This window comes from Saimiri boliviensis, chromosome 11 (genome assembly GCF_048565385.1).
Source record: "Saimiri boliviensis isolate mSaiBol1 chromosome 11, mSaiBol1.pri, whole genome shotgun sequence".
Classification (NCBI taxonomy): domain Eukaryota; kingdom Metazoa; phylum Chordata; class Mammalia; order Primates; family Cebidae; genus Saimiri; species Saimiri boliviensis.
In genome coordinates, this window is record NC_133459.1 from 8,531,528 (window position 1) to 8,557,805 (window position 26,278).

The 26,278-nt window shown below is 49.1% G+C and overlaps 1 protein-coding gene and 1 pseudogene across 2 annotated transcripts in view; both read left to right on the top strand.

Moving 5' to 3' along the window:
- Positions 1 to 355: 355 nt before the first annotated feature.
- Positions 356 to 26,278, top strand: part of PIK3CD (phosphatidylinositol-4,5-bisphosphate 3-kinase catalytic subunit delta) — a 108,433-nt gene continuing 82,510 nt past the window's right edge. Inside the window, exons 1-3 of one of the 2 annotated variants that reach the window (XM_074380033.1) lie at positions 356 to 397; positions 491 to 576; positions 1,118 to 1,316. The gene's annotated coding sequence lies outside the window, so the exon portion shown is untranslated. Of the gene's footprint in view, positions 577 to 1,117; positions 1,317 to 26,278 lie in introns of both variants that reach the window. The other variant, XM_074380032.1, reaches the window with a different exon arrangement.
- On the top strand, positions 22,850 to 24,259 carry LOC120366016 (large ribosomal subunit protein uL4 pseudogene; annotated as a pseudogene).

The window sequence follows — 26,278 nt, forward strand, 5'->3', positions numbered from 1 at the left end:
TAAAATGGGGTGATGGTCTCAACCTTGGGGAGCTGCTGGGAAAAGGTGAGCTAAGATGTCAGATGCCGAGTGCAGGTGTGATGTTGGGTCTAAAAACAAAGCCCCTGGAAGCAGCGTCCTCGCCTGACTCCGCAAGCACCCTCGGGCCCCCCGCCCCCACAGTCAGGCAGGGGCTGCCCGACCCTGTTCCCGTAAGCCTGCAGTGGAGGGGCGGCCACACTCATCTGGGGAGTGCTTCTGCAGCCTCGCTCTCCACTTCCTGTTTTTCTCCCCAACGAATTTGGCGCCATTGCTCGTTCATGGGGCGAGGGGGGTGTGGGGGTGGGGGTGGAGGCCTGCCTGGGAAGGAGGCCCGAGGTCTGGGAGAGGAGTGTGCTTTGGACTCTGCAGGCTCAGGGTAGCTGAGGATGCTGGGGGTGCTGGGGCTGGCCCACGGGGAGCAGAGAAGGCCTCAGCACGGTCCTCACTCTGGAAACGGCATTTTCCCTAGGCTTGAGTCTGACTCTAGGAACGGACTGATCCAGGCTGGACCCACATCTCTCTGGTGATACTAGAGGCAGAGGGACCATCTGACAGGTGAGTCCAGCCTCCATGCTCCCCGGAGGCTGTCAGCCCTCGAAGCATGGACTACAGGGTCCTTCGGTGTCCGGACCCCCCCGAAGGATGTGAAGGGGCTGTTTCTGCACTGGCTAGGATGGGAACATTTGTCCTTTCTTTTCTTACCTTTTTTTTTTTTTTGAGACAAAGTCTCACTCTGTGGCCTGAGCTGGAGTGCAGTGGTGCGATCTCAGCTCACTGCAACCTCCGCCTCCTGGGTTCAAGCTATTCTCCTGCCTCAGCCTCCTGAGTAGCTGGGATTACAGGCACACACCGCCATGCCTGGTATCTTTTGTATTTTTAGTAGAGAAGGGTTTCACCACGTTGGCCAGGCTGGTCTTGAACTCCTGACCTCATGATCTGCCCGCCTCAGCCTCCCAAAGTGCAGGGATTACAGGCGTGAGCCACTGCGCCCGGCCCACATTGGTCCTTTCTTTTTCTTGGCTACAGCCCCCTGGCCCTGAGCAGAGCTTCACTTTGTCTGTTCGTGACCACCTCACTCATGTATTCGTTCATTCAGCACTTCTACAGACTCCCTGGTGACACCTCTGGGACCCAGACACAGGGCTGGCAGCCCAGGAACCCGTCCAGAGCCACACAGAGTCCCTGCTCCCAGGAGCAGCCCAGCGGATAGGCGATCACGTTGAGTAGACAGAGTGCTGGCGGGGGATGACACAGCCCGGAGTACGACGAAGGGCCTCTCCGGGCAAGGGGGCCAGGTGGGTAACATCTGTGCTGGGCCCGAAATCTAACGAGTAGTTAGCAAAGAATGTGTGTGTATGTGTGTGTGTGTGTGTGTGTGTGTGTGTGTGTGTGTGTACATGTGCATGTGCACATATGTGCAGAACACGGCAAAAGAAATGATGGGGAAGCATGGGCAAGGGCATTCCAGGTAAAAGGAAGAGCATGTGCAAAGGCCCAGAGTTGGACAGCAAGCCTGGGATGTTCTGGAGCTGCAAGTCCCGGCTCCTGGCCCAGCAGGGCCGGTGGAAAGCGGGAAGTGATGGGAGGTGATCCTGGGAGGCTGGCTGGGTCGGCTCCACTCAGAGGATTGGTCATCCATTTGTTCTCAAGCTATAACCTCACCCTGCACCCCAGGACAGCCTAAGCTCAGAAACCAGCTCCTGTTCGTTCCAGCAGGAGAGGGAACTGACTATGGCAGAGGTGCAGGGTGCTCTTCTCAGACCCAGGGCTGCAGACAGCCCAGGGACACTTCCCAGCTCCGCTCACCTGTCCCCATCTGCCCGTTTGCACCACACCTGCCAAGTGGATACATCCTGGATCCCTTAACCCAAGGAGAACTATGTGCGGTCCCAGCCCACCTTCCTGGGAAGGACTCGATTAGCCTGTGTTGGATCTAGGCCTCCCTTCCAGTCCGTTCAGCCAGCTAGTGGTCAAGTGTGAATGCTAAGCACCTGTCCTCATGGCTACATGAGAAAGGCTTACCAAAAGGGGATCGGACTGGCCGGGCGCAGTGGCTCACACCTGTAATCCCAGCACTTTGGGAGGCCAAGGCAGGTGGATCACTTGAGGCCAGGATGTCAAGACCAGCTTGGATGACATGGTGAAACGCTGTCTCTACTAAAAATACAAATAATTAGCTGGGTGTGGTGGCACATGCCTGTAATCCCACCTACTCAGGAGGCTGAGGCAGGAGAATCGCTTGAACTCAGGAGGCGGAGGTTGCAGTGAGCTCAGATCGCACCAGTACACTCCAGCCTGGGTGACAGCCTGGGTGACAGAGTGAGACTCCAACTCAGAAAAAAAAAAAGGCAGGGTAGGTCAGCCTAATGGCCTAAAGGCCAGTGGTGTCCATTTTAGTTAATTCCATTCTGGTCCCCCTGGCACACAGGCCCGTGCCCAACTCCTCTGGCTTTTCCCAGATATCCCCATTCCAGTTGTCCTTGCTTTGCCTGGACCCGCCACACCTCAAAGTCAACCTCAAATACCTGTGCCCTGTCAAATGAGGTGATCCAGGCCATGTCATCATGTCAAACACCATGTCAAACGGTGACATCCAGGGTTCTATTCTCAGAGTTGTCCTCTGCATCTGATATCCTTCCTTCCTTCTTTCCTTCCTTCCTTCCTTTTTCTTTCTTTCTTTTTAAGTTTTTATTGATGTATTTATTTTTGAGAAGGAGTTTCGCTCTTGTTGCCCAGGTTGGAGGGCAATGGCGCGATCTCGGCTCACCACAATCTCCGCCTCCCAGGTTCAAGCAATTCTCCTGCCTCAGCCTCCCGAGTAGCTGGGATTATAGGCACGCACCACCACACTTGGCTAATTTTGTATTTTTAGTAGAGACAGGGGTTTCTCCATGTTGGTCAGGCTGGTTTCGAACTCCGAACTCCTGACCTCGCCTGCCTTGGCCTCCCAAAGTGCTGGGATTGCAGGAATGAGCCACCACAACTTGCCTTCTTTCTTTCTTTCTTTCTTTTTTTTATAAAGAAGAGGAAGAAAGAGAAAGAGGAAGAGGGAGAGAGGATGGGGGTGTTGCTTTATTGCCCGGGCTAGAATGCAGTCTAAATATGGGTATGCCTATAATTGTCCTTAATAATGGAGATATAAAAGAAAATGAGGGAAGAGAATAACAAATAAGGAGCCAACCAAGATTTCATTTAAACTTCTAAGTTGATATGATGTGGTACTGATAAGAGTGTATATTTTGTATATTTAAAGTGGAGAGTTCTATAAATATTAATTACATTTACTTGTTCTAGATCTAGTTCAAGTCCTGGATATCATTGTTAATTTTCTGTCTCATTGATCTATCTAATATTAATGCTGAAGTCTCCCACTATTATTGTGTGGGAGTCTAAGTCTCTTTATAAGTCTTGTATGTCTGGGTATTCCTGTATTGGGTGCGTATATATTTAGGATCTTTAGCTCTTCTTGTTGTTGCATTGATCCTTTTATCATTATATAATGTCCTTCTTTGCTTCTTTTGATCTTTGTTGCTTAATTGTAACTTCTGCTTTTTATTTATTTATTTTAGCTCTCTGTTTGGTTGGTAAATCCTTCTCCATCCCTTGTTTTGAGTCTTTGTGTATCCTTGAATGTGAGATGGGTCTGGATGCAGCATACTGATGGGTTTTAGTTTTTTATTCAAATTGCCTGTCTGTCTTTGAATTGGGGGATTTAGTCAATTTAAATTTAGAATTAATAGTAATATATGTGAGTTTAATACTGCCATTTAATATTAGCTAGCTATTTTGCCCATTAGTTGATGTAAATTCTTCATTATATTGATGCTCTTTTTGGTATTTTTTTAGAAAGGCTGATACTGTTTGTTCCTTTCTATGTGTAGTGGTTCTTTCAGAAGCTCTTGTAAAGCAGGTCTGGTGGTGATGAAATCTCTGAGTGCTTGTTTATTCACAAAAAAACTTTATTTTTCCTTCACTTATGAAGCTTAGTTTGGCTGGATGTGAAATTCTGGGTTGAAAGTTCTTTTCTTTAAGGATGTTGAATATTGGTCCCCACTCTCTTCTGGCTTGTAGGGTTTCTGCTGAGAGATCTGCTGTAAGTCTGATAGGCTTCCCTTTGTGGGTAACCTGACCTTTCTCTCTGGCTGCCCTTAGTATTTTCTCCTTCATTTCAACCCTGGTGAATCTGACGATTATGTGCCTTGGAGTTGCTCTTCTTGAGGAGTATCTTTGTGGTGTTCTCTGTATTACCTGGAGTTGAATATTATCCTGCCTTACTAGGTTGGGAAAATTTTCCTGAATAATATCCTGAAGCGTATTTTCCAGCTTGGATTCATTCTCTTCGTCACATTCAGGTACACCTATCAAGCGTAGATTAGGTCTTTTCACATAGTCCCATATTTCTTGGAGACTTTGCTCGTTCCTTTTTATCCTTTTTTCTCTAATCTTGTCTTCTTGTTTTATTTCATTGAGTTGGTCTTCGACCTCTGATATCCTTTCTTCTGCTTGATCAATTCGGCTGTTAAAACTTGTGCATACTTCACGAAGTTCTCCTATTGTGTTTTTCAGCTCCATCAGTTCATTTATATTCCTCTCTAAGTTGTATATTCTTGTTAACATTTCTTCAATCCTTTTTTCAAAGTTCTTAGTTTCTTTGGATTGGTTTAAAACAAGTTCTTTTAATTCACAGAAGTTTCTCATTATCCACATTTTGAAGCCTGCTTCTGTAATTGGAACACACTCGTTCTCCATCAAGCCGTGTTTCGTTGCTGATGAGGAACTGTGATCCCCTGCTGAGGGAGAGGCATTCTGATCTTGGGTATTCTCAGCCTTTTTTGGCTGTTTTCTTCCCTTCGTTGTAGATTGATCCATCTGTGGTCTTTATAATTACCGTCTTTGTAATTGGGTTTCTGAGTGGACGTCCGACTTACTGCTTCTCAGCGCCGAAATCTGAGCAACCCACTGCGCCGACCAAATCAGCGGCGTTAAGATTGATGGTGCTTTTCCGACTCTGCACCAAGAACCGAGGCTCCGAGGCGCCGGCAAAACCGCCTCGCCGGTCACAAGAGTCGCGCTGGCGACCCGTGGGGCTCCTCCGCTGGGAATCTCCTGGTGCGTGAGCAACAAGAATTCACGTGAAGGTATGGCGTCCTCTCGTTCTTTGCGCTTTCACTGGGAGCTACAATCCCGAGCTGCTAGTGATCAGTCATCTTGGATCTCTCTTCTTCTTTCTTTTTTTTAAAGAGACAAGGTCTCAGCTATGTTGCCAGGTTGGACGTAGTGGCTATTCACAGGTACAAGGATAGTACACCTCAGCCTCGAACTCCTGGGCTCAAACGATCCTCCCACCTCAGCCTCCCAAGCAGCTGGGACTGCAGCCATGTGCCATCATGCTCAGCTGCCCTCTGCTTCTGCTAAATCTCCCCTCTGGTGGCTCTCCAGGACCCCTTTAACAGAGGAACAGATCGATTTAACCTCTCCTACCATACTTGATCTATAGAGCAAAAATGTGGTTGCAATTTACAAAGCACACACCATGGCATTCCAGACTGATCGTGTAAAATGAACGTTAGAAACAAAGTATCACGTGGGGTTTGCTCTGTGGTTGCCTTCCTTGGCCCCTTTGTTGACAGATGTGGCTACTCCAGGTTCTCTGCCCATTGAGAAGGAGTCTCTGGATCCTTTCTAGTCTAGAGTCCCTCAGGCCCACCCTTGAGAGTTTCTTGGGAAGGAGGCTTCTAGGAGGTGATGCAGTTGCCTTAGCAACCTGATTTTTTTTTTTTTTTTTTTTTTTTTTTTGAGACGGAGTTTCGCTTGTTACCCAGGCTGGAGTGCAATGGTGTGATCTCGGCTCACTGCAACCTCCGCCTCCTGGGTTCAGGCAATTCTCCTGCCTCAGCCTCCTGAGTAGCTGGGATTACAGGCACGTGCCACCATGCCCAGCTAATTTTTTGTATTTTTAGTAGAGACGGGGTTTCACCATGTTGACCAGGATGGTCTCGATCTCTTGACCTCATGATCCACCCGCCTCAGCCTCCCAAAGTGCTGGGATTACAGGCTTGAGCCACTGCGCCCAGCTAGCAACCTGATTCTTGTTGGTGCTGGTACTTTGGCTTAGGAATTCCCCAGGGGGATGAGATATCACAAACCCCAATTTTCCAGGTTTGGTTTCCGGAGTTTCAACTCTCCTAAAATGTTAGTTGGTTGCCTGTAACTTTCATCTGGGATCGTACCATTTACCAATAATCAATGTCATGAAATCTTAGGCAGTTGAACATTCAGCCTTAGACTAGGCCATGTCCCCAAGGTTTGGGTTTCCTAGCAGCAAATGTGAGGGGTAAGTTTTTCTTTCAGCCTAAGAATGAAAAGAGAAAATAATCATCTGGTTTGGGATAGAAAGATTTTTTTTTCTCTAATTTCTCTTGGAATGCTACCCGTGCCTGCCCTTTTACAACTGGACAACGGGAGATACCATCATGTTTATCTTGGAAGAGGAAGTACTTAAGAGACCAGAGGTTAAGGGTTGTGTGCTCCTGTGGCTCTTCCCAGATATTCCCATCCAAGTTGCTGTAGCCCAGGCTGGAGTGCAAGGGCGCAATCTCGGCTCACTGCAACTTCTACTCCCAGGCTCAGGTGATCCTCCCACCTCAGCCTCCTGTGTAGGACTACAGGTGTGTGCTACCACACCTGGTCAATTTTTTTTCTTTTTTGAGACGGAATCTTGCTCTGTCCCCCAGGCTGGAGTGCAGTGACATGATCTCAGCTCACTACAAGCTCCACCTTCCAGGTTCAAGCGATTCTCCTGCCTCAGCCTCCCGAGTAGCCAGGATTGCAGGCATGCACCACCAGGCCTGGCTCATTTTTGTATTTTTAGTAGAGACGGGGTTTCACCATGTTGGCCAGGCTGCTCTCCAACTCCTTATCTCATGTGATATACCAGCCTCAGCCTCCTAAAGTGCTGGGATTACAGGAGCAAACCACTGCACCTGGCCCTAATTTTTTTTTTTTTTTTTTGAGAGGGAGTCTCATTTTGTCACCCGGGCTGGTGTGCAGTGGCATGACCTTGGCTCACTGCAACCTCTGCCACCCAGATTCAAGCAATTCTCTTGCCTTAGCCTCCTGAGTAAGTGGGATTACAGGTGCCTGCCACCGTGCCTGGCTGATTTTTGTGGTTTTTAGTAGAGACACTATTTCACCATCTTGGCCAGGCTGGTCTTGAACTCCTGACCCCATGATCCACCCGCCTCAGCCTCCCAAAGTGCTGGAATTACAGGTGTGAGCCACCGCGCCTGGCCTGGCCCTAATTTTTGTACTTTTTGTAGAGATGGGGCCTCACCATGTTGCCCAGGCTGCTCTCAAACTCCTGAGCTCAAGTGATCTGCCCACCTCAGCCTCCCAAAGTGCTGGGATTACAGACATGAGCCACTGCATCCAGCCTCCATATTTCCTAAAGCTTCAGCCTTCGAGTCCTCTGAGGTCACTGAAAATAGTTTAACTGATCTGTTAACACATAAGGAGAACCACCAGTATCCCATCCAAAAATAGGAAAACTTCATTCCCCCTCACTCTGCCTTGAGTCAGCTAGTTTTGTACTTTCTTTGACAAATTGTTCCTTTTTTTTTTTTTGAGATGGAGTTTCACTCTTGTTACTCAGGCTATAGGGCAATGGTGCGATCTCAGCTCACTGCAACCTCCGCCTCCTGGGTTCAGGCAATTCTCCTGCCTCCGCCTCCTGAGTAGCTGGGATTACAGGCACGCGCCACCATGCCCAGCTAATTTTTTTGTATTTTTAGTAGAGACGGTGTTTCACCATGTTGACCAAGATGGTCTCAATCTCTTGACCTTGTGATCCGCCCACCTCAGCCTCCCAAAGTGCTGGGATTACAGGCTTGAGCAACCGCGCCCGGCCGACAAATTGTTTCTTAACATTCCACTTCTGACACTGATATCTGTATTATTTATTTATTTATTTATTTATTTATTTTTGAGATGGCATTACACTCTTGTTGCCCTGGCTGGAGTGCAACGGCACAATCTCAGCTCACCACAACCTCTGCCTCCTGGGTTCAAGCGATTCTCCTGCCTCAGCCTCCTGAGTAGCTGGGATTATAGGCGCTCACTACCACACCTGGCTAATTTTTTATATTTTTAGTAGAGACAGGGTTTCACCATGTTGGCCAGGCTGGTCTCGAACTCCTTACCTCAGGTGATCCACCTGCCTCGGCCTCCCAAAGTACTGGGATTATAGGCGTGAGCCACCACACCTGGCCCAGTATCTGTATTAGTTGTGATTTTTTTGTTTTGAATAACAATATCCAACTCAAGAGAGTCTATACTGAGTCAACTATTGTCTTCCCAAAATTTGTGCTTACTCAGGACCTCAGAATGTGACCTTAATTGGGAATAAGGTCTTTGCAGATGTTAGTTGAGATGAGGTCACACTGAACTTGGATGTCCTTATAGGAAAAAGGAAATTTACACTGGGCATGATGGCTCATGCCCATAATCTCAGCATTTTGGGGGACTGAGGCGGGTGGATGACCTGAGGTCAGGAGTTCGAGATCAGCCTGGCCAACACGGTGAAGCCCTGTCTCTACTAAACATGCAAAAATTAGCTGGATGTGGTGGCAGGTACCTGTAATCCCAGCTATTTAGGAGGCTGAGACAGGAGAATTGCTTGAACATGGGAGGCAGAGGTTGCAGTGAGCCAAGATCACACCATTGTACTCCAGCCTGGGTGACAGAGCGAGATTCTGTCTTTAATAGAAAATACAAAATTTAAAAAGCTACAGAAACCAGGAGCTGGAAAGTTGCCTGGAATTTTCTTTCTCTTCTGTGTCCCTCTCTGCCTCTCTGTGTGTCTGCTGCATGATTCTCTCAGTATCTCTTCCTCTGCACAATCAGCTCCTCTGATTCCTTCAGTGCTTTTGAAGGCGTAAGAGACCCTGAAGCTCCCTGGCCTCCATGTTAAAGCACCCAAGCTCCAGGTGTCTCAAGAACACTAACTCTATTCCCTGGTGTCCGTATTCCCAGGGAAATCACTGATTGGCTTGCCTTGGGTCAGGTGACCACCCCTGTTCTAATCAACTTGGGTAGGGTGAAGGGCATGCTGGGCAGTCACACCTGGCTGGACACTGCTGGTGTAGCCAAGTGGACGCGTGGGGGATCTCCTAAAGCCGGAGCTGCTCATCCGCTGCCATAGCACTGTGCTCTTGCCATCCTGCAATTGCCTGGATTACGGTTCCCATTGGTTGAGGCCCTGATATCCACTGACAGACTTCTCCCATGCCAAGTGCATTCCCAAAGGAGTCCTCCTCGTGGGTTCTCATCCCCGTACAGGGCTGCCCGTTACTGAAGGAGCAGGGAGACATGTGAGCATCTGGCTGCAACGAAAAGGGCCTGGAGCCCACACAGCTGAAACACGTGTTCACCCAGGGTCCTGGTATGAGCAGCAAGAGGGATTCCACCTGATGTGGGAAAGAAAATAAATAAATACCCAGTTTTTTATCTTACATTAATGCATTTTTATTACGCCTTTAGCAACATGTGAGCAGACAGACAAAAATGGAAAGGAAGCATTTGAAACCCCACCTCTCTGCCAGCGTCCACTGTCCTGCTCCACTCTTACTGTGCCCATGTGTGTATGTCACACATAGTCGTGACCCAGGTACAAGCAATTCTGCATTAAGGTTTTTTTTTGTTTTTTTGCTTTTGGTGTTTTGTTTTGTTTTGTTTTTGTTTGTTTGTTTATTTGTTTTGAGACAGGGCCTTGCTCTTGTTGCCCAGGCTGGGGTTCACTGGTGCAATCTCGGCTCACCACAGCCTCCGCCTCCTAGGTTCAAGCAATTCTCAGGTCTCAGCCTCCCCGGTAGCTGGGATTACAGGTGCTCACCACCATGCCCGGCTAATTTTTGTATTTTTAGTAAAGATGGGATTTCTCCGTGTTGGTCAGGCTAGCCTCAAACTCCTGGACTCCAGTCATCCACCTACCTTGGGCTCCCGAAGTGCTGGGATTATAGGCATGAGCCACATCACCAGGTTTTGCATTGAGTTTCTTCACCTGATGATACTATAATTTCCTATAACGCTGTGGGTCTTCAGAATTGTCATTTTCAGTGGCTGCTTGCTCTTCCATGGGGTGGATGTACCAGGCCTTTCTCTGGATGGGTCCAGCCATAGGGAGAAGGCAGAGGCTGGCCCTCCAGGTGGTGATATGACACATTTTCTTCCTCCCATTTTTGGTTCATGGGCCAACTTAATGTTATCGCTTGTCCCATAAGCCCCACGTCCCTCCCCCTACCTGACTTCAAGGTTGTAGAAAGGCCACCAGGGAGGGCAAAGCTCACAGCTCAGGGCTTAGGTGGGTAGAGTTCATGAACCTCCACCTATCAAGTTGGTGACCTTGGCACGTCACCTATGGCATGCTTCTCTTTCCTTCCTTCCTTTCTTCTGTCTTCCTTCCTTCCTTTCTTTCTTGACAGTCCCGCTCTGTTGCCCAGGCTGCAGTGCAGTGGTGCGATCTCAGCTCACTACAACCTCCGCCTCCCAGGTTCAGGCGATTCTTGTGCCTCAGCCTCACTCACTGAGGGAGTACAGGTGTATGCCACCATGCCTGGCTAATTTTAGTTTTTGTTTTTGTTTTGACTGAGATGAAGTCTCACTCTGTCGCCCAGGCTGGAGGGCTGGAATGACACGATCTTGGCTCACTGCAACCTCTACCTCCTGAGTTCAAGCAATTCTCCTGCCTCAGGCTCCTAAGTAGCTGGGACTACAGGCACACACCACCACACCCAGCTAATTTTTGTATTTTTGTGAGATGGGGTTTCATCATGTTGGTCAGGCTGGTCTTGAACTCCTGACCTCATGATCTGCCTGCCTCAGCCTCCCAAAGTGCTGGGATTACAGGCGTGAGCCACTGTACCCAGCAATTTCTTTTTGGCAATTTTTTTTTTTGAAATGGATTCTTGCTCTGTTACCCAGGCTGGAGTGCAGTAGTGAGAACTCAGCTCACTGCAACCTCCACCTCCTGGGTTCAAGTGATTCTCCTGCCTCAGCCTCCAAACTAGCGGGGACAACAGGGGTGTGCCACCATACCCGGTTAATTTTTTGTATTTTTAGTAGAGATGGGGTTTCACTGTGTTAGCCAGGATGGTCTCAATCTCCTGACCTCATGATCTGCCCACCTCAGCCTCCCAAAGTGCTGGGATTACAGGCATGAGCCACTGCTCACGGCCAAATTTTTGTGTTTTTAGTAGAGATGGGGTTTCTCCATGTTGGCCAGGCCGGTCTCAAACTCCTGACCTCAAGTGATCCACCTGCCTTGGCTTTCCGAAGTGCTGGGATTACAGGCGTGAGCCACCGTGCCCAGCTATAGCATTGCCTAGGTTTCTTAACTAGTAAAATGGAGACCGTAACAGCACCTAGCACAGGGCATTTCTAGAGAATGAAGCAGGATGAGGCATGAACGGCCACGTGCTGATTGCCTGGCAACATATCTGCCTTTTCTTATTTGATTGTGCAGCCGAAACCCGTCCACAAGGCCACATTCTTATAATTCCCACTTTATTAGCTGCATAATAATCCATAGAAGAGGCCAGGCATGGTGGCTCACACCTGTGATCCCAGTACTATGGGAGGCTGAGGTGGGAGCATTGCTTAACCCCCGGAGTTTGAGACCAGCCCAGGCAACATAGTGAAACCCCATCTCTACAAAATTAGAAAAATTAGATAGGCCGGTGGTACGCGTCTATAGTCCCAGCTACTCCAGAGGATCACTTGAGCCTGGGAGATCCAGGCTGCACTGAGCCATGATCCTACCACTGCACTCCAACCTGGGTGACAGAGCAAGACCCTATCTCAATCAATAAATAAACAAACAAACAAATGGCTAGTTTATTCTCTTCCAGCTCGGGTGGTCGGAAATGGGAAGTCCCGGTGGAGGCAGGGCCGTGCTCTCTCTGGAGGCTGTGGGGGAGTATCCTTCCTGGCCTCTTCCAGCTGCTGGTGGCTTCAGGCACTCCTTGGCTTGTGGCTACATCGCTCTGTGGGAGACTAAAATCTGCCACCCCAAAATGTTTCTTTTCATATTCTGAGATGGCTCATTAGGTAAACTGCAGACTGTTTTCTCAAGACACAAGACGAAATTATTTTTTAAGAAAAAAAAAAAAAAAAGACAAACTGCAGACACAGGAATAGCTCTGAAAAGTTGTTTTTTTGTAAAAAGCACATAGCTGTAAAGGAGTTCTAGGCCAGGCATGGTGGCTCACACCTGTAATCCCAGCACTTTGGGAGGTCGAGGTGGGTGGATCACTTGAGGTCAGGAGTTCAAGACCAGCCTGGCCAATATAGTAAAACCCTGTCTCTACTAAAAATGCAAAAATAATTAGCGGGGGATGGTGGCATGCATCTGTAATCCCAGCTACTTGGGAGGCTAAGGCAGGAGAATCGCTTGAACCCGGGAGGCAGAGGTTGCAGTGAGTCGGCAGAGGTTGTAGTGAGTCGAGATCACGCCATTGTACTCCATCCTTGGCAACAGATTGATGCTCTGTCTCAAAATAAATAAACAAATGGTCCGGGAGCGGCGGCTCACGCCTGTAATCCCAACACTTTTGGAGGCCAAGGCGGGCGGATCACCTGAGGTCAGGAATTCAAGACCAACCTGGCCAACATGGAGAAACCCCGTCTCTACTAAAAATACAAACAAGTTAGCCAGGCATTGTGGCAGTCGCCTATAATCCCAGCTACTCAGGAGGCTGAGGCAAGAGAATTAAACGTGGAGTCAGAGGTTGCAGTGAGCCAAGATTGCACCATTGCACTCCAGCCTGGGCATCAGAGTGGGACTCGTCTCAAAAAATAGTAACTAAATAAAGAAAGAATAAAGGAGCTCTCCATGAATAAGCAGTGGATGCAAGCAGAAGCTTTCTCTGAGGCTCCTTATCAGCCTAAAGACAGTTCTAGGAAAAGAGACTGGAGCTGGCAACCGTCCAGATAGATTGACACAGACCATCACCTGTTCTTTGGGCAGCTCCAAGGTGACCTGGGAGGCGTTATCTGTGGAACAAGGCACCTTTCACTCCCACGAGCTCTGCCTCCCTCACCTCCCCAGAGCGTGTCACCCTCCCTGCAGAACCACCAAGCCCCACGTCCAGTGCTTTAAACACTTCAATCAGGGACAGGTGCAGTGGCTCCTGCCTGTAATCCCAGCACTTTGGGAGGCCGAGGTGGCGGATCACGAGGTCAGGAGATCGAGACCATCCTGGCTAACACAGTGAAACTCCATATCTACTAAAAATATAAAAAATTAGTTGGGCATGGTGGCATACACCTATAGTCCCAGCTACTAGGGAGGCTGAGGCAGGAGAATCACTTGAACCCAGGAGGTGGAGGTTGTGGTGAGCCAAGATCTCACCACTGTACTCCAGCCTGGGCAATAGAGGAAGACTGTCTCAAAAACAAACAAACAAACAAAAAAACCAAAAAACAAAACAAAACAAAAAACTTCAATCATCTGGCCCTTTTGCAAGCCTTTTTTTGTTGTTTTTTTCAGACAAGAGTCTTGCTCTGTCGCCCAGGCTTGAGTGCAGTGGCCAGATCTCAGCTCACTACAACCTCTGCCTTCTGGGCTAAAGTGATCCTCCTGCCTCAGCCTCAGGAGAAGCTGGGACTACAGGTGCCTGCCACCACACCCGGCTAGTTTTTCTGGAGATGAGATTTTGCCATGTTGCCCAGGCTGGTCTTGAACTCTTGGGCTCAAGCTATCTGTTCACCTTGTCCTCCCAAAGTGCTGGGATTACAGGCATGAGCTGTTGCCTCCAGCCTGGGATTAGGATTGGAACCTATCTTATTGGGGGCCACCATTCAGCTCACTACATGGGGAAAATGATTTTTCTTGTAATCCTAAACCTTCTCCCTCTCCTGCATGTACACTTCTTCATCCTTGTCTTTCTGTCCTGGGAAAAAGTAACCATCTCTCTTCCTTTTCATGGAGGATTTTGGGGTTTCACGTAGGGGTACTCCTCAGACTAGGTGCTTTTCAAGAGAGAAGGCTAACTACCGAGAGTGGGTTTTACTTTTTTTTTTTTTTTTTTTTTTTTTGAGATGGAGTCTCACTGTCGCTCAGGCTGGATTGCAGTGGCATGATCTCGGCTCACTGCAACCTCCATCTTCCGGGTTCAAGCAAATCTCCTGCCTCAGCCTCCTGAGTAGCTGGGGTTACAGGCACACACCACCGTGCCCAGCTAAGTTTTTGTATTTTTTTTTTTTTTTTTTTGAGACGGAGTTTCGCTCTTGTTACCCAGGCTGGAGTGCAATGGCGCGATCTCGGTTCACCGCAACCTCCGCCTCCTGGGTTCAGGCAATTCTCCTGCCTCAGCCTCCTGAGTAGCTGGGATTACAGGCACGCGCCACCGTGCCCAGCTAATTTTTTGTATTTTTAGTAGAGACGGGGTTTCACCATGTTGACCAGGATGGTCTCGATCTCTTGACCTCGTGATCCATCCGCCTCGGCCTCCCAAAGTGCTGGGATTACAGGCTTGAGCCACTGTGTCCGGCCTAATTTTTTGTATTTTTAATAGAGACAGGGTTTTACCATGTTGGTCAGGCTGGTCTTGAACTCCCAACCTTGTGATCTGCCTGCCTTGGCCTCCCAAATTGTTGCAATTACAGGCATGAGCCACCACACCTGGCCGAGAGTGGGTATTTATCTAGAGAGATAGATGCTTCTAGAGCAGGAGCACCCTGTGTAGTGGTGGCAGCTCCATCCTGTGCTGAGCTCCCCACCCCCCTAACCCCCAGAGGGTAGCCTATTTGCAAAGCTGTTACTTGTCTCTAAACCACTTTCGCTAAAATATCTATTTTTAGCCTCACAACTTCTCTGAAGTTGGGGTAACAAACCTAATTTTTACAGAAGAAACAGACGGGTTGGGGGCAGGGCTGCATTTCAGGGCCCCCAGAAGAGGAGGCTGAGGCCCCTCCACCCCCAAGGACAGACTCTCCAGAGCAGGGCTGGGAGAATAAGGCCTCACTTTCTGGAGTTTTATGCTTCCCTCTTCTGGAGCTCTGCCTGTCCCTTGATTGTGGTCTTCAGGCTTTTTTTTTTTTTTTTTTGAGACGGAGGCTTGCTCTGTCGCCCAGGCTGGAGTGTAGTGGCACAATCTCGGCTCACTGCAAACTCTGCCTCCCAGGTTCAAGCGATTCTCCTACCTCAGCCTCCCAAGTAGCTGGGACTACAGGCGCACACAACCACGCCTGGCTAATTTTTTTTATTTTTAGGAGATACAGGGTTAGCTAGGATGGTCTCGAACTTCCTGCCCTGTGATCCCCCTGCCTTGGCCTCCGAAAGTGCTGGGATTACAGGCATGAGCCACCACACCTGGCCCATCTTCAGTCTTTTTAAGGGAATGCCTGTGCTTTCTGTACACACACAACCCCACCCCGCCACCCCACCCCACCCCCATCGTTCAGCCTGCCCTCCCCACAACACTGTCTTCCCAGCTTTTTTTTTTTTTTTGAGACAGAGTTTCGCTCTTGTTACCCAGGCTGGAGTGCAATGGCGCGATCTCGGCTCACCGCAACCTCCGCCTCCTGGGTTCAGGCAATTCTCCTGCCTCAGCCTCCTGAGTAGCTGGGATTACAGGCACGGGCCACCATGCCCAGCTAATGTTTTGTATTTTTATTAGAGACGGTTTCACCATGTTGACCAGGACAGTCTCGATCTCTTGACCTCGTGATCCACCCGCCTCAGCCTCCCAAAGTGCTGGGACTACAGGCTTGAGCCACGGCGCCCGGCCCTTCCCAGCTTTTTACCCTGATGCCTGTGCTTTCTTCCCCTCTCCCCAGGAAATTCGGTTTGGTCTTGCTCCCCCAAAACCATTGTATTCTAAACTTCTTTTCATTGAATCAACATTACATTTTAAGGTAGTTTTAGATTTATAGAGAAGTTGCAGGTATGTGGGTGGGAGACCCCGCAAGTGCCGAGGCAAGGGTCTGAAGCCTCAGCCTGTTTCCACATAAATGATGAAATTAGAAATATAATCCCATAAGCAATCATAGATATAGATACCTAAATATATATATATATACTAATTATAATCTTTTAATATTGCTAATGTTTCTCGGGTTGCAAAGTGTGAACCTAAGGGGACATTATGAAAGAAGTCACCCTAAGGCAAGATGCTCTAAGTCCGGCTACACCCGCATAAGGGCTGCTGGAGGGCGCCTTGGCGGTGCAGCCTGCCAGCTGGCGCTGGGAAAGCGTCCTCTGTTCAGCCAGCTGTGGAGGGAGACATCTTGGAGGAGGAGTTGGGAGTTACAAGAAAACTCCGCTCCCCCAAGCTCCTGCGCCGGGCCTGACAGCTGTCAGGGAGCCCCGCAGACATCTGCGGGCTTCGCCATGTCTACGTGATGCCGTGCCTCGGCGGTCACGTTCCGTGTCCACTTTCATGTTCCGCTTCTGCACCTGGTTCCTCTTTTTCTTAGAAGATATAATCAGTAAAAGTAACGTAAATCTTAATGTCTTTGTTCTTTCTTGACAAATGTGGAAAAAGTGCTGACGCGTTATGCTCCTTACCTCATCTCGGTGACTTGAAAGCCCTGCGCCCCCATCCCTATGACACGTGGTGTACTTGACCCTATCACTGACCACCAATGCCTCGCCCTACCTACGCTGCCCCCAGCTTTGTACTCAACAAAAGTCAGAGTGTGCGGACACTCGGGGCCACCACCGGACTCCTCCGTGCTTTGGTCGGCAGTGGGCCCCTGGGCCCAAACTCTCTTTCTCTGGATCTCTGTGTCTTGTGTCTTGATTTCCACAGTTTCTCATCTCCACACCAGTAGAGAGGGGCTCACAGGACCCTACACAGATAGTATAGAGTTTCTGTTTCAAACCGCAGTAGAAAAGAAAAGAAAATAGTTTTCATATACCCCACGCCCAGGTTCGCCCGTAGCTAGCATTGTGCATTACTACAGTGCGTTTCTCCCAGCTCATGAACCCAGATGAACCCATCATGTCTCCCAAGATTATCAACTAAAGTACAGACTTCAGATTTCCGTGGTTTTATTTTTTATTTTATGTAAATTTATTTTTGTCTTTTTGTTTTGAGACGGAGTCTTGAACTGTCACTCATGCTGGAGTTAGTGCCGTGATCTCAGCTCACTGCAACCTCTGCCTCCCGGGTTCAAGCCATTCTCCTGCCTCAGCCTCCTGAGTAGCTGGGATTACAGGTGCCCAACACCACACCCGACTACTTTTTGTATTTTTAGTATAAACAGGGTTTCACCATGTTGGCCAGGTCTGTCTTGAACTCCTGACCTCAGGAGATCCATCCGCCTCAGCCTCCCAAAATGCTGGGATTACAGGCATGAGCCACTGTGCCCAGCCAAATGTTAGCTTCTATTTTTTATTTTTATTTTTTGAGACAGAGTTTTGCTCTTGTTGCCCAGGCTGGAGTGCAATGGTGCAATCTCAGTTCACTGCGACCTCAGCCTCCTGGGTTCAAGTGATTCTCCTGCCTCAGCCTCCTGAGTAGTTGGGATTACAGGTGTATGCCACCACGCCTGACTAAGTTTTTGTATTTTTAGTAGATACAGGGTTTCAACATGTTGGACAGGATGGTCTCAATCTCTTGATCTCGTGATCCTCCCACCTCAGCCTCCCAAAGTGCTGGGATTACAGGCATGAATCACCTCACCCGACCCTACTTTTTATTTATTTATTTATTTATTTTCGAAATTGCATCTCTCTGTTTCACCCAGGCTGGAGTGCAGTGGCATAATCATAGCTCACATCTGACTCTACCTCCTGGGTTCAAGTGATTCTCCTGCCTCAGCTTCCTGAGTAGCTGGGATTACAGGCATGTGCTACCATGTCTAGCTAATTTTTGTATTTTTAGTAGAAACAGGGTTTTGCCATGTTGGCCAGGCTGGTCTTGAACTCCTAGCCTCAAGAGATCTGCCCGACTCAGCCTCCCAAAGTGCTGGGATTATAGGTGTGAGCCACTGATGACCTACAGGTGTGTCATCATGCCCAGCCTACTTTAGTTTTTTTGTTGATCCAGGGTCTCTGCTCTGTTACCCAGGCTGGAGTGCAGTGGCTGGATCATAGCTCACTGCCACCTTGACCTCCTGGGCTCAAGCAATCCTCCCATCTTAGATTCCTGAGTAGCTGGGAGTACAGGTGTGTGCCACCATGCCCAGCTAATTTTTCCCCCCTAAGACAGAGTCTAGCTCTGTCATCCAGGCTGGAGTGCAGTGGCGCAAACTTGGCTCACTGCAACCTTTGCCTCTCAGGTTCAAGCAATTCTCCTGTCTCAGCCTCCCGAGTAGCTGGGATTTCATGTGCCCACCACCATACCCAGCTAGTTTCTGTATTTTTAGTAGAGTCAGAGTTTCACCATGTTGGCCAGGCTGGTCTCAAACTCCTGGCCTCATGATCCACCTGTCTCAGCCTCCCAAAGTGCTGGGATTACAGGCATGAGCCACTACACCCGGCCATAATTTTAAATTTTTTTGTAGAGACAAGGTCTCACTGTGTTGCCCAGGCTAGTCTTGAACTCCAGGGCTCAAGCGATCTGCCTGCCTCGCCCTCCCAAAGTGCTGGTATTACAGACATAAACCACCATGCCTGGCCCAGATTACCTAAATTTTTTTTTTTTTTTTTTTTTGAGACGGAGTTTCACTCTTGTTACCCAGGCTGGAGTGCAATGGCGCGATCTCGACTCACTGCAACCTCCGCCTCCTGGGCTCAGGCAATGCTCCTGCCTCAGCCTCCTGAGTAGCTGGGATTACAGGCACGCGCCACCATGCCCAGCTAATTTTTTGTATTTTTAGTAGAGACAGGGTTTCACCATGTTGACCAGGATGGTCTCGATCACTTGACCTCGTGATCCACCCGCCTCAGCCTCCCAAAGTGCTGGAATTACAGGCTTGAGCCACTGTGCCTGGCCGATTACCTAAATATTTACCTGGTGTCCCTTTCGTATCCCAAAATCCCATCCAAGACCCCCACGTAGCACTTAATTGTTGCCTTCAGCTCCTCTTGGCTGTGACAGTTTCTCAGACTTTCCTCATTTTTGATAATCTTGACAGTTTTGAGGCATACTGGTCAGGCATTTTAGAGAGGGTCCCTCACTTTGGGATTCTGTTGTGATTATACTGGGATTATAGTTCTTGGGAGGAAAAGCACAGAAGGAAAGTACCACTGTCATCTCATGGTATCAGAGGGACATGCTTTCAACATGACTTAGCAAACTGGGTGTGGTGGCTTATACCTGTAATCCCAGCACTTTGGGAGGCTGGGGCGGGTGGATCTCCCGAAGTCAGGAGTTCGAGACCATACTGGCCAACATAGTGAAACCCCATCTCTACTAAAAATGCAAAAAAATTAGCTGGGCATGTGGCAGGCGGAGGAGGAGAATCACTTGAACCTGGGAGGTGGAGTTTGCTTGCAGTGAGCTGAGATCGAACCATCGCATTCCAGTGTGGGCAGCAAAAGCAAAACTCCATCTCAAAAAAAAAAAAAAAAAAGACTTAGTGCTGTCAACATTGACCTTGGTTGCCTGGCTAAGGTCACGTTTGCCAGGAATCTCTCTCTACCTAGGTGAAGTCACTCTTTGTCCCCCTGCCGCTTCCACAATGGACTTTTTGGAAGGAAGTCACCAGGTGCAGCCCGCAAGTAAGGGATGGAAAATTAGGCTCCATCTCCTTGAGGGTGACATAAATTCTTTGGATTTCCACACAGGAGACTTGTCTATTCTCCCCCATGTATTTATGTATTCAGTCATTTATCTGTATCAGTGTAGACGCATGGATATCAATTTTGTACTATGGGTTATAATCCAAGGTTACTTTATTTATTTATTTATTTGAGATGAAGTCTCGTTCTGTCGCCCAGGCTGGAGTGCAGTGGCTCAATCTGCTCACCTCATACCTCAGCCTTCTGAGTAGCTGGGACTACAGGCACCCGCAACCATGCCAGGATACCTTTTGTATTTTTAGTAGAGACAGGGTTTCACCATATTGGTCAGGCTGGTCTTGAACTTCTGATCTCAAGTGATCCACCTGCCATGGCCTCTCAAAGTTCTGGGACTACAGCCGTGAGCCACCGCACCCAGTCTATTTATTTATTTTTGAGACAGGTTCAGGCCGGGCGTGGTGGCTCAAGCCTATAATCCCAGCACTTTGGGAGGCTGAGGCAGGTGGATCACGAGGTCGAGAGATCAAGACCATACTGATCAACATGGTGAAACCCCGTCTCTACTAAAAAAAAAAAAAAAAAAAAAAAAAAAAAAAAAAAAAATTAGCTGGGCATGGTGGCATGTGCCTGTAATCCCAGCTACTCAGGAGGCTGAGGCAGGAGAATTGCCTGAACCCAGGAGGCGGAGGTTGCGGTGAGCCAAGATCGCGCCATTGCACTCCGACCTGGGTAACGAGAGTAAAACTCCATTTCAAAAAAAAAAAAAAGATACAGGGTCTCACTCTGTCACCCAGGCTGGAGTGCAATGGCACCGTCATAGCTCACTGCAGCTTTAACCTCTCAGGCTTAAGCAATCCTCCTGCCTCAGCCTCCTGACTAGTTGGAACTACAGGCATGTACCACCATTACCTGCTAATTTTTTATTTTATTTTTAGTAGAAAGAGGGCTCACTATGTTGCCTAGGCTAGTCCTGAATTCCTCAGTTTCCTCCGTCTTTTTTTTTTTTTTTTTTTTTTTTTGAGACAGAGTCTCACTCTGTTGCCCAGGCTGGAGTACAGTAGCGTGATCTTGGCTCACCACAACCTCCACCTCCCAGGTTCAAGCAATTCTCCTGCCTCAGCCTCCCGAGTAGCTGGGCCAACAGGCACACGACACCATTTCTGCTAATTTTTGTATTTTTAGTACAGATGAGATTTCACTATGTCGGACAGGCTGATCTTGAACTCCTGACCTCATGATCCGTCTGCCTCATCCTCCCAAAGTGCTGGGATTACAGGCGTGAGCCACCGCGCCCGGCCAGTTTTCTCAGTCTTAAGCCTGTAAAACAGCTTAGAAGAGGAATCACAGAGCCGCCACGCCCGACCTCCTTTCTTTCTTTTGTTGCCCAGGTTGTTGTAGCTTTGGCCACTGGGAGCTTTTTCGGTTCACGGCTGTGACTCCCCAGACAGGCACCCATTAATGTGGGGTTTGGTTTGGAAGCACTTCTTTTCTTTCTGGAACTTGAAGATGCTCCAGGCTTATCTGTTTCTTGCCCTCATCCTGGAATTGCCAATTTCCCCAGGGAGTCCTGGTTCCTTTTGCGGAGGAGAATGGTATCAGAAACCAAGATCCAGGCCAGGCCCAATGGCTCACACCTGTAATCCCAGCACTTTGGGAGGCCAAGGCAGGTGGATCACCTGAAGTGAGGAGTTCAAGACCAGCCTGACCAACATGGTAAAACCCCATCTCTAATAAAAATCCAAAAATTAGCTGGGCGTGGTGATGGGTGCCTGCAATCCCAGCTATCTGGGAGGCTGAGGCAGGAGAATCGCTTGAACCCAGGAGGCAGAGGTTGCAGTGAGCCGAAACTGTGCCATTGTACTCCAGCCTGGGGCAACAAGAGTGAAACTCCATTTCAAAAAATAATAATAAGGAAACCAAGCTCCAGATGCTGGGGCATTCTCCTTGCTCCTGGGGTGTTGTTGCTTCTAGGCCTTTTCATTTGAGCAAGGAAATCTACGTGTGTCTACTGCAGGCTTTTTCACGTGGCAATCACAGTCCCACCACTCCTTGGCTCAGCTGGAACCTTCCCTCTGCTTCTCAGTGCTCTTTTGGTCTAATCCCAAATCCTCAGCTGCCCCCTCCCCAATCCTCCTTGCTATCTGCACCTACCCCGGGCCTTCCTGCCTCCAGCGTGCCACCACTGCGGGGGCCTTTGCACCGTCTCTTCCCAAAGCCTGAGATGCTCTGGCCTTCGGGACCCATGCAGCTTCTCCTCGGTCAACTCATCCAGATCAGTGCTCAGCTCCGGTATCCTGACCTCAGGGAGGCCTTCCTGGCTGGGTAGTCCCCCTTCCCTGTCTCTCCCCTCCTAACCTGTCTCACATTTCTTTGCAGCATGACACTGTATCTTATTTTTATTCTTCTTAGTTTCTCTTCCTTACTGAGTATAAACTCCAGGGGGTTGCGGGGGCGGCAGATCTGGGGCTTGTCCTGTGCTGCATCCCTGGAGCCCAAATGTAACAGGCACAGCTTGCTGCAAGATATACACTTGCTGAATGAATCAGTGTTGCAAAGCCGGGGTCACCACCTCCAGTGTATGGAGGGCATGAGGTTGACTCCAGGCTCCTGACCCCAAACTCTGCTGCCCCCCACCTCCTCCACCACCTCTTGAACTTTGCATCAGAAGCAGGACTATGGATTCATTGAACCCTCTCCTAGCCCTGGGTCAGAGACTGCATTATTGTTCCCTTGTGCCAGATGGGGAAACTGAGGCAGAAATGGCTGGTTCAAGGTCACACAGTCGACAGATGGTGGGGCAGGGATGTGAACCCAGGTAGCCTGGGTTTTGAGTATGTGTGTTTTACAGAAGGAATTTCTGAGCCGGGCATGTTGGCTCACACCTGTAATCCCAGCACTTTGGGATGCTGAGGCAGGCGGATCAGCTGAGGTCAGGAGTTCGAGACCAGCCTGGCCAACATGGAGAAACCCTATCTCTACTAAAAATAAAAATTAGTCAGGTGCGATGGCGCATGCCTGTAATCCCAGCTACTTGGGAGGCTGAGGCAGGAGAATCACTTGAACCCGTAAGGCAAAGGTTGCAGTGAGCCAAGATTGCGCCATTGCCCTCCAGCCTGGGCAACAAGAGCGAAACTCTGTCTCAAAAAAAAAAAAAAAGAGGGTCTCCTCTCTCCGCCATGGCGTGTGCTCGCCCACTGATATCGGTGTATTCCGAAAAGGGGGAGTCATCTGGCAAAAATGTCACTTTGCCTGCTGTATTCAAGGCTCCTATTCGACCAGATATTGTGAACTTTGTTCACACCAACTTGCGCAAAAACAACAGACAGCCCTATGCTGTCAGCGAATTAGCAGGTCATCAGACTAGTGCTGAGTCTTGGGGTACTGGCAGAGCTGTGGCTCGAATTCCCAGAGTTCGAGGTGGTGGGACTCACCGTTCTGGCCAGGGTGCTTTTGGAAATATGTGTCGTGGAGGCCGAATGTTTGCACCGACCAAAACCTGGCGCCGTTGGCATCGTAGAGTGAACACAACCCAAAAACGATATGCCATCTGTTCTGCCCTGGCTGCCTCAGCCTTACCAGCACTGGTCATGTCTAAAGGTCATCGTATTGAGGAAGTTCCTGAACTTCCTTTGGTAGTTGAAGATAAAGTTGAAGGCTACAAGAAGACCAAGGAGGCTGTTTTGCTTCTTAAGAAACTTAAAGCCTGGAATGATATCAAAAAGGTCTATGCCTCTCAGCGAATGAGAGCTGGCAAGGGCAAAATGAGAAACCGTCGCCGTATCCAGTGCAGAGGCCCCTGCATCATCTACAATGAGGATAATGGTATCATCAAGGCCTTCAGAAACATCCCTGGAATTACTCTGCTTAATGTAAGCAAACTGAACATTTTGAAGCTTGCTCCTGGTGGGCATGTGGGACGTTTCTGCATTTGGACCGAAAGTGCTTTCCGGAAGTTAGATGAATTGTATGGCACTTGGCGTAAAGCTGCTTCCCTCAAGAGTAACTACAATCTCCCCATGCACAAGATGATCAATACAGATCTCAGCAGAATCTTGAAAAGCCCAGAGATCCAAAGAGTCCTTCGAGCACCACGCAAGAAGATTCATCGCAGAGTCCTAAAGAAGAACCCACTGAAAAACCTGAGAATCATGTTGAAGCTGAACCCATACGCGAAGACCATGCGCCGGAACACCATTCTTCGCCAGGCCAGGAATCACAAGCTCCGGGTGGATAAGGCGGCCGCGGCAGCAGCAGCACGAGAAGCCAAATCAGATGAGAAGGGAGTTGCAGGCAAGAAGCCTGTTGTAGTAGGTAAGAAAGGAAAGAAGGCTGCTGTTGGTGTTAAGAAGCAGAAGAAGCCTCCAGTAGGAAAAAAGGCAGCAGCAGCCAAGAAACCAGCCCTTGAAAAGAAGCCAGCAGAAAAGAAGCCTGCTGCATAAACTCTTAAATTTGGTTATTCCATAAAGGTCAAATCATTTTGGACAGCTTCTTCTGAATAAAGACCTGATCGAACAGGCAAAAAAAAAAAAAAAAAAAAAAAAAAAAAAAAAAAAAAAAAAAAGAGGGCCGGGCGCGGTGGCTCACGCCTATAATCCCAGCACTCTGGGAGGCCGAGGCGGGTGGATCACAAGGTCAAGAGATTGAGACCATCTTGGTTGGCAAGGTGAAACCCCGCCTCTACTAAAAATACAAAAATTAGCCGGGCATGAGTGGTGCACGCCTGTAGTCCCAGCTACTCGGGAGGCTGAGGCAGGAGAATTGCTTGAACCCAGGAGGCAGAGATTGCGGTGAGCCAAGATTGTGCCATTGCACTCCAGCCTGGGTAACAACAGCGAAACACCGTCTCAAAAAAAAAAAAAAAAAAAAAAGAATTTCTGTGGAGCCCCCATCTAGCTGGACCCAGAAACACAATCTTCACCAGCTCATTCCTGCCCTGGAGTCCTGGAGCACCTGGCTGCCTCTGAGCTGTGTGATCTGGCCCGCAATCAAGTGCAAGGGGCACCATCCCCTCCACCTGCAAACCCCACAGCCCCCGACCCTCTGCGTCATTCTGCAGCCCATCGGTCACAACCTGGGGATGCAGGCTGCAAGGCCAGAGACTCCTGACTCCTTTACCCCAGGTATTCCCGTCTGGCCATCTCTCCACGCTCCTTGGAGCCTGGGTCCTTGCAAGTCAGACTTACAAGGAGTGGAATATGACCTTGGCCTTGTTCTCTAACCATCTGCTCTGCGCTTTCCTTGCCATCATCCTTACGTGATCCAGGGCAACAGCTTTCTAGTTGTGTTGACTGGAATCTACAGGAAGAAACACACCTGACATCTCACACACACTCACACATAGGAACGGAACCAAAGCCTGGCGGAGGGTCACCCGCCCTTACTGCAGGGAATGCAGCCTGACATCGTCTTTCTGTTCTATTTTTAAATTAAATTAATTTATATTTTGAAACGCCGTCTCAGTCTGTTGCCCTGGCTGGAGTGCAGTGGCACAATCTTGGCTCACTGCAACCTGCACATCCCAGGTTCAAGCGATTCTGGTTCCTCGGCCTCCTGAGTAGCTGGGACTATAGGCATCCACCACCGCGCCCAGCTGATTTTTGTATTTCTAATAAAGACAGGGTTTCACCATGTTGGCCAGGCTGGTCTCAAACTCCTGACCTCAGGTGATCCACTCACCCTGGCCTCTCAAAGTGCTGGGATGACAGACATGAGCCATTGCGCCCAGGCTCCGTTCTGTTTTTTACACTTGACCCACTGAATGGTTCTCCAGCACACTAGCACATCACAACCTGCTGTTGCTGCTATTGAAAAATGCTCTTGGCCAGGTGCAGTGGCTCACGCCTGTCATCCCAGCACATTGGGAGGCCGAGGAAGGTGGATCACTCGAGCCCAGGAGTTCGAGACCAGCCTGGCCAACATAGCAAGACCTCATCTCCAAAAATTAAAAAAAAAAAAAAATAGCTGGCTGTGGTGGCACACGCCTGCAGTCCCAGCTACTTGGGAGGCTGTGGTGGGAGGAGGATTGCTGGAGCTGATAGGTCGAGGCTGCAGTAAGCCATGGTCACATCAGTGCACTCCAGCCTGGGCAACAAGATCCTATCTTAAAGGAAAAAGAAAGAGAAAGAAGGAAGGAAAGAAAGAAAGAAAGAAAGAAGGAGGGAAGGAAGGAGGGAGGGAAAGAAGGGAAAGAAGAAAGAAGAAAGACAGAAAGAAGAGAGAGAGAGAGAGAGAGAAGGAAAGGCCAGGCGTGGCGGCTCATGCCTGTAATCCCAGCACTTTAGGAGGCCAAGGCAGGTGGATCACAAGGTCAGGAGTTTGTGACCAGCCTGGTCACATGGTAAAACCCTGCCTCTACTAAAAATACAAACAATTAGCCGGGTGTGGTGGTGCATATCTGTAATCCCAGAGACTTGGGAGGTTGAGGCAGGAGAATTGCTTGAACCTGGGTGGTGGAGGTTGCAGTGAGCCGAGATCGTGCCACTGCACTCCAGCCTGGGTGACAGAGCGAGACGTCATTCAAAGAAAGAAAGTGAGAGAGAGAGAGAAAGGAAGGAAGGAAGGAAGGATTAA